This window comes from Pan troglodytes, chromosome 21 (genome assembly GCF_028858775.2).
Source record: "Pan troglodytes isolate AG18354 chromosome 21, NHGRI_mPanTro3-v2.0_pri, whole genome shotgun sequence".
NCBI lineage: Eukaryota > Metazoa > Chordata > Mammalia > Primates > Hominidae > Pan > Pan troglodytes.
Window position 1 is genome coordinate 11,063,620 of NC_072419.2, and position 7,471 is coordinate 11,071,090.

Consider the following 7,471-nt stretch of genomic DNA (forward strand, 5'->3'; position numbering starts at 1 on the left):
AGACTGAAATGCAGAGCTCCTGGAAGTAAGGAATGGAGCAGAGGATGGGTCTGCGGGTCTCAATGGCAAACTTGATCAGCTGTGTAAGTTTGTGGAGAGCCAGTCACTATGGAGAAATCCTGGCTATGCTTCCACATTGCTGAAATTGCCTATCAGATAAATTTTCCTTCCACCATAAAGCAAATCTTTCTTCTATTCAATGTCTATTTGCCTAGTGGAAAGCATCACACTATTAAATTCCTCCACTCTCTAAGGTCGTCTCTGTTGAATATTTCTGAAGGTCACCAGTATGCAGCCTAATGGGCCATTTGATTTTAGGCTACTGAAAAAGTATTACATGCATCTTCCAAATGTGGTCACAGTTCATAAGTAGCTTAGGCACCAAGAGAAGCTAGGTTGGAGTGCAACTTGTTCCAGCAGGGGTGCTGCATTTTAGGAAGTGAGGACTCCAGATAATGCCGTGGTAGGTTTCAACATGTTTTTCTTTTTTAACTGTCAAATTCCAGCTTCTCCTTGATTTTTCAGGCTTAAAATGAAACATCAGAAATGGAAAGATATTAACCCTATATTCAGGCTCCCTCTGCCCTTCATTCCCCACTACAGAACTTTCCTGAAATTCTTTTCACAGACTGCCATGCTCTGTACAAGGTAAAGAGTTAAAAAGTATTTCCTGAGTTGACTTAAAGAACGCTGAAAACACTTGCTCATTTCATTAATGCTTTAATGGCATATTACATCCAAAGAGTTTAGCCACTGTAGCTTGTTTCCTGGTTTGACAAAGTATTGCTTGTTATTTGAATTTATGAGAAATTTCAAACTAGGTCTTCCAGTGTGATAAAGAAATAAGCCAACTCATACTTGCATAGAGAGATTTCTTTCCACCCCAAAGGTTCCTGAAAGATAATCCCAAAACAAGAATCCTTGGACATTTTCCTACTTAAATGAGAAAGGCTGTGGATAGCCAGATCACAATTAATGACTCCACTGGTTTGCCCAGAGGCAATGGGGCTTGTTAATTGAGACACAGAGATCCTGGAGGGTGGCCCGATTACCACATGGCCGCTAGAAATATTGTGAATGGCAATAACCAGGCTATTTTAGCCTGGTTTCATTCTGATGTGATTCCTATGGCAAATTCCATGAAAAAGGATGTGTCCCCACGGCCCAGAGCCTCCCTGCTCCTCCCCAGGCTCCAGGCCCAGGATCCCATAGCCACGGTTCTGGCCTCAGCTACTCCCTTCTTGCACGGGGTTGGTTCCTTCCCAGGTGAGCCCTCTTCTTTACAGTATCATTCCCCAGGCCACACCCAGAATGGAGATCTTTCAAATAAGAAAGGTTTCTGGAGGTAACCAGGTCTCCATATTCTTCATCACACAACTCACCCCACCAACTTCCCCGCACCATACATAGCACCCTTCAGCACATATGAAAACACTTGTTTGCCAACTGGGCTAACCCTGGTTGGTCCACAAGGTTATTTGGTACTAATTATCCATAGAACGAATACACTACCCACAGCGACCTACTTTACTTTCATCTCTTACTTGGCTTTCTACCAGGGAGACTTGGTACCTGCAGAAGGTGATGAAACAGGCAAACGTTGTTTGTCAATAATCACAATGAGGAAGGGACTTTGTCACTTCCATCCATCCAGAGGCTCCATAGTGCTTTGGACATTTCAGAGTTGGACTTGACAACATTAGGAATTATTTCTCTTCCTCCTTCTGGGCCGGTTCTGAGCTATGCAGACAGCTCTTAATCCACATTCCAGACCATCCGAAGCTTTGGCTGGTGTTCTAGGTTTGGCTCTGCTGTGCATAGAGTAGGAAAGAGAAGAGTAGGCAGAGGTGCAAAGATCTTGCTCCTGAATGCTAAATAAAGGAAATGCAGCATTTTTTTGCCTAATAAGATCAATGCAATAATCCAAGTTTCCACTCCATGAAATATTAACCCTCCGGCAGAACAGATAAACAAAAGGAAAAGAAAAGAATATTAACAATGTTGGGAATAGGAGACAATGAGTAACTATAACGTGCAAGGGTAAAAGCTCACTCTATCTGCCTAATAAAATAGAATCATTTGTTTGAAATTCACATGTGGTTATGCTTGATTTATCTTTAGCCAATCCAATTAAAAGCCCAGTTCCAGAGCTTTCCTCCAGAGTGACTTAAGTGGTCAAACCATAATACATTCAGTTTGCAAGTGGCATAATTAAAACAAGATGCCAGTTAAGGGCCTTGGAGTGGCTTAAAATAAAATCTGACTCCTCATCAAAAAATGTACACAAAGGTATAGTGTGGCAGGAAGCAAGAAGGGAAATTCAGACTTTCGTTCTATTCCTGGCTGTGTCTCTAACTTACTTCAGACTGCGTGCCAGTCACTTAACTCTTTAGGCTCTGCTCTGTTGTCTTATCTTTGAAAATAATGAGGAGCAACTCTCCTGCCGGCCTCCAGCAATACTGCAAGGCTCAAAGGAAACACATCTAGAAATATACAGAAAGAAAACAGCCCATTTAACATAGGGTATGATAGTATTGATTACAAATGTTGGTTATTCGTGGTAACGGGGATGGTGGCATTTGTAAAAACGTTGCTGGGATATCACTGCAGGGAGTGTAGAAGGAAGCCAGGCTTGGTGTCTATTAAATTCCAGGAAAGCATAAAATAAAAATATTTTACTGATAGAACAAATAATTGAAGTGACATATAAATGGCAACAGTCTAAAGTCCTAAAAAGGTTGGTTTGGTCCTTATGAGTGTAGTTTTGTAACTGTGGCCATGCTGGTGAACCAAGGGGGAGACCAGGTCTGGGAGCTTTTGAGCCTGAAGAGGGAGGAGAAAACAAGGAAAGGATATGATGGGCAATCCTTAGCCAGCTCAGAGGATAAGATCTGGATCCCTTTAGGGAGGGCATGGATGAAGCAACTGAGTGGCTCATTTTCATAAGAGTTAAGCGTGATATAACCAAAGATTGAACTATTTGTATCGAGGTTCTGTACCAAACTAGCGCTCCTTAACTTTCTAAGATCATGGACTCCCTTGAGAATCTTATGAAAGCCAGAGAACCCTCATCTTGGGAGGCTGGGGCAGGAGGAAGTGCACACACATGTCTGTACAATTCTGCTCCTGGAAGCCCGGGTGTGGAATGTTGGTTTGGAAACCCCAAACCAAGCCTTCATCTCCAAGAATGCAACATTCATTTTTATTTGTCTTTCTAGCATTTCTTAAGCAGAGTTCCTGGGCTGCTCATGGAATTGACCAAGTTCTGACGAAAGAAATGATCTAAAGTGTTATCTACTTTGGCTGACAGCACTAATTCACTTTCACCAAAGTAAGGCTAGCCTTATTGATCCTTCATAAAGAGGGCAAGGATGTTTGTGTTCTCGAAAGTTCATGGGCAAGAAGGCTGCAGGTTGCCAAGCATACCCTCACCTAGCCCCAGGTTTGGCCCAAATGGAAACATCACCCTTTCATGAGTGTTCCTACTTTAACTGAACCATCTTCTAACTCAGGCCTTAAAGAAGGTCCACATGGCCCTGCTGGGCTGCTCCCCAATCCTGGTCTCAACCAAAGGTCCAAGGTGAACATATGACTGGAGGAACCAACTTCCTCAGGAGTCCCCTTGCCCTCACAGACTCATTTCCACCTCCAGGCCTTTGCATGGGCTGTCCCTTCCACCTAAAATGCTGTCTCCCCTTCTCTATGTGAGTAAAAATGGGAATTAATGGGTACAAACCCAAACGTAAGTGCGTTGAGCATGTGATATAATAGCCTAAGGGGTAATTCAATACAAATATCACAAAATCAAAAAATCTTAAAATCTTAGGGTTGGTTTACTCCTCAAAGGTCATTTACTCCAACTATCTAACACTAATACTAATATTTATAGCAATAAATAGTGATAATGACATTAATACTAATATCACCAGTAATATTACTAACACAAGCAATCCATCTCCTTGAGTACTGATCTGGCTCATCAGTTGTTTTTCTTTTTGCAGGACAATTAATTCTTACACACACACACACACACACACACACACGCCATGTATTTAGACAAAGAAACATAGCATAAGACTAAAGTTGCATGACCTTAAAAAAATAAAGAAAGAATTGAAAATAGTTACTATTTCTGTGTACTCCAGGATGACCTTGAGGGAAAAACAGACAAGAATCTGATAATTTAGAAACATGCGTGCACACATACACCCCTCATTTTGTTCTGGGAAGGTAGCCCAAACCTTTCAGTTTTTGTGCTAATATGGCCCAAGAAGAAGGGGGAAGGGGTCTTAATGAAAGCTTTGTTTTGTAATAAAAAGAATGAAATCAGATCCACCATTTACAAATGACTTTGCATGTCACAAAAGTCTCTTCCTATCCTTCAAATGCAGAGACTTGATCAAATACTCAGTCAAATGCTCATCCACCTGCCATTTAAATGCTCAGATTTTCTTCCCAGAAACTCCTCTCCACTACCACTAGAGCTTGTTAACTCAGGTGTTTCCAAAAGCAAGGGTTGCCTCCTTCTCTCACCCCAGAAAGCTAGCAGAAGTCATCCCTCCATCTTTGCATCCCCTGGGTCCTTCCAGAGATCAAAGAACACAGAGATGCAATACTTCCCATCACTCACCCTGAAAACATCTCCCTACAGGATTGGATTCCACCACCAACCTTTGGCCCAAGTTGGCACAGATGTGGGGCATGTGTCACAGCCATGCGGCAAAAGCAGCAGCTCATTTTTCTAGCTCACATTTTTCACTGTAGACAAAGTATCTGGAAATGGCTCAGGCATGACATTATTGTGAAAGCTTTCATGCTAAAGGCTAAGCTCTCAGTGTCAATTTATGAAAGGCAGCAGAAAATTATTTGCTAGGTGCAAGGTATGCATGGATGTGTATAAACATGTCTGGAGGTTATTTCTGATGATGGAGAGGCATGTTTTTCCATAAAGGAATAGTCTAAAATAAGGAAAAATATTACTAATGTAGTCCATGTGGAGACAGTTTCTCTGTTCAATTACTTTTTACCTGATGTTTTGCTACGCTCTCCACAGTGTGCTTTACCCATGCTCAGCATTTCAGGGTGCCGTCCCACAACACTGTCTCACCTTCTCCTCCTCATAGACTTGTGAGGTTAGCTCCCCTTCACATGTGAAGAATGAGGTATCTCAGAAAGGGGCACTGTTGTGGATACCGCATGCCGTTCACAAAAATCTGTTTCTTCTTCTTTTTGGGCGCACAGCTAGACTACCTTTCCCAGCCTCCCCTGAAGTTAGTTGTGGCCATGTGACTAAGTTCCAGCCAATGGAAAGCAAATTGAAGTTTGCCTTTCCCAGCTTCCCTTGAAGGCCTTTCCCAGCCTCCCTCGAAGTTAGTTGTGGCCATGTGAATAAGTTCCAGCCAACGGAAGGGAAATTGAAGTGATGCGTGTAGCTTCCAGTACTGACCCATAGCTATCACCCACATGTGATCCTCTTTTCCCTTCTAGCTGATGGGATGGTGCCCCATCTCCCCAGGCAAGCTTGGAAGTCACATATGTAACACTGGTGTCTAAAATGGCTGTGTGATGCAGAAACACACACACACACACACACACACACACGTCTTCCTGCTAATCTAGAATCTCCCTGGAGTATTCTGTAAGTGAGAAATAAATGGCCAAGTGTTGAGCTATTACACCTATGAGTCTTTTTGTTACCACAGTCTACCCTGGCCAAACTAGCACAGAAAATTGTCCCATGAAGTGGAATGCTTCCATATTCAGAAGACTAAAGTTGTGTGGCACGGGCTTAATCAGAAGACTAAAGTTGTGTGGCACGGGCTTAATCAGAAGACCAAAGTTGTGTGGCATGGGCTTAATCAGGCAGCAGTGGTGGGGTAACCCACATAGCAGGAGGAGAGATGGAGACTCATTTGATGTGGTGACAACACATTCATTAAAATGAAACCTTCCATAACTTCGAAGGCAGACCACATGCATGCTGAGTCCATGGCTCTAAAGAAAACTCTGGAATAATTCACAGTGTTGGTGTATGTTGGCTATTGCTGGGTTTAGCAAGGTGTTGCAGTATTACAAGAAAGAGACGAGCTCAAGCAAGTTTGGTTTACGGCGAAAGGAACCGGGAGTGTTCAGAGACTGCAGATCTTAGAGTGTTGGAGAGGCTTACTGCTTTTGGACCTTAAATAGTAAGAAAAAGGATTTTAAAGGCAAAGTCTCTAGGGCTTTTCAGTAAAACAAAGAGGATGAGACCCATGGCAAAGCTCAGATTAAGAATATTGCCTTCCCAAACCTATTGATTCAGTTGGTCTCAATCTAAGTGCATTACATTGGGAAAAAGAGAAGTATGGGCTGGGAAGCAAAAAAATAAAGCAAGCTTGAGGAATATATTTGGGAAAGAATATAAGGTGTTGTTTCTGGTACATGGAACCAACTGGAAGCAAACCAAAGAGAAGCACACCACATTTTTGAAGCAATTGTCAGAGAAACTCTGAGCCTGGCTTAAAAAACCTGTGATTGTAAAGCTACACCGAGGCCTCAAACTTGCAAGAGTAGGGTGAATTATGTGACTATACTACCCCCAAGAACTGCATCCTCCCCAGTAGAGAAATATGGTCAAGGAAGCAGCTCCCATCACCTCCAGGACAGAGGCCTGCCTGAGAGGATCCCGTCACTGATATAGGCCAGTGACTCGTGAATGTTTTCTCCTCTTTCCTCTATCAAATGGGGACTTTCATGGTAGTTTTCTAGTTCCTGTTATACCATTGTATAAAGTTTCACCATTTTCTCATCAATACTCACATTCTTTTTTTTAAATACCCACACGAAGGAAGCAAGGTGAGTATCTATCTTAAACAATTGAGGTTGTTATAACAAGACGCCATAACTTGAGTAGCTTATAAACAACAGAAAATTATTTCTTACATTCTGGAAGCTGGGAAGTCCAAGATGGAGGCACCAGCAGAGTGAGTGCCTAGCAAGAGCCCACTCTCTGGTTTATAGACAGTGCCTTCTCACTGTGTCCTCACACGGTGGAAGGGGCGGGGTGACTCTGTGGGGTCTCTTTTATTAGGGCACTAATCCCATTCATGAAGGCTCCACCCTCATGACCTAATCACTTGCCAAAGGCTCCACCTCCTAATACCATCATATTGGGGATTAGGTTTCAACATATGAATTTGTGCAGGGTTGGAGAACAGTCTGTAATAGTATTTTAATTCCCAGTTTTACCAGTGACGAAACTAGACCCAGAGAGGTTATAATCATGATAGTAGTTATGGCCATACCATACCCAAATATCTAGTCAATTCAATTATAGGGATATAAAAATTGTCATTTCAACTAGCAACATTGACATTCTACACCAAAAGATTCTCTGAATTCAGGCAGTAATCCAGTAAAACCCTCAGCAATGATGCCAACACATCCAGATGGCTGGCTAGCTGGATTTTGGACAAAAGTTACCACATTGATT

The 7,471-nt window shown here is 42.5% G+C and overlaps 1 long non-coding RNA gene across 1 annotated transcript; it reads right to left on the reverse strand.

Annotated features, from left to right (window-relative positions):
- Nucleotides 1–241: 241 nt before the first annotated feature.
- On the reverse strand, nt 242–7,085 carry LOC134809161 (uncharacterized). The gene is made up of 3 exons (XR_010154183.1): nt 6,922–7,085; nt 1,527–1,811; nt 242–526 (listed from the first exon to the last, which is right to left on the reverse strand). It is a non-coding gene; the product is annotated as an uncharacterized LOC134809161 (long non-coding RNA).
- Between the last annotated feature and the right edge of the window lie 386 nt (nt 7,086–7,471).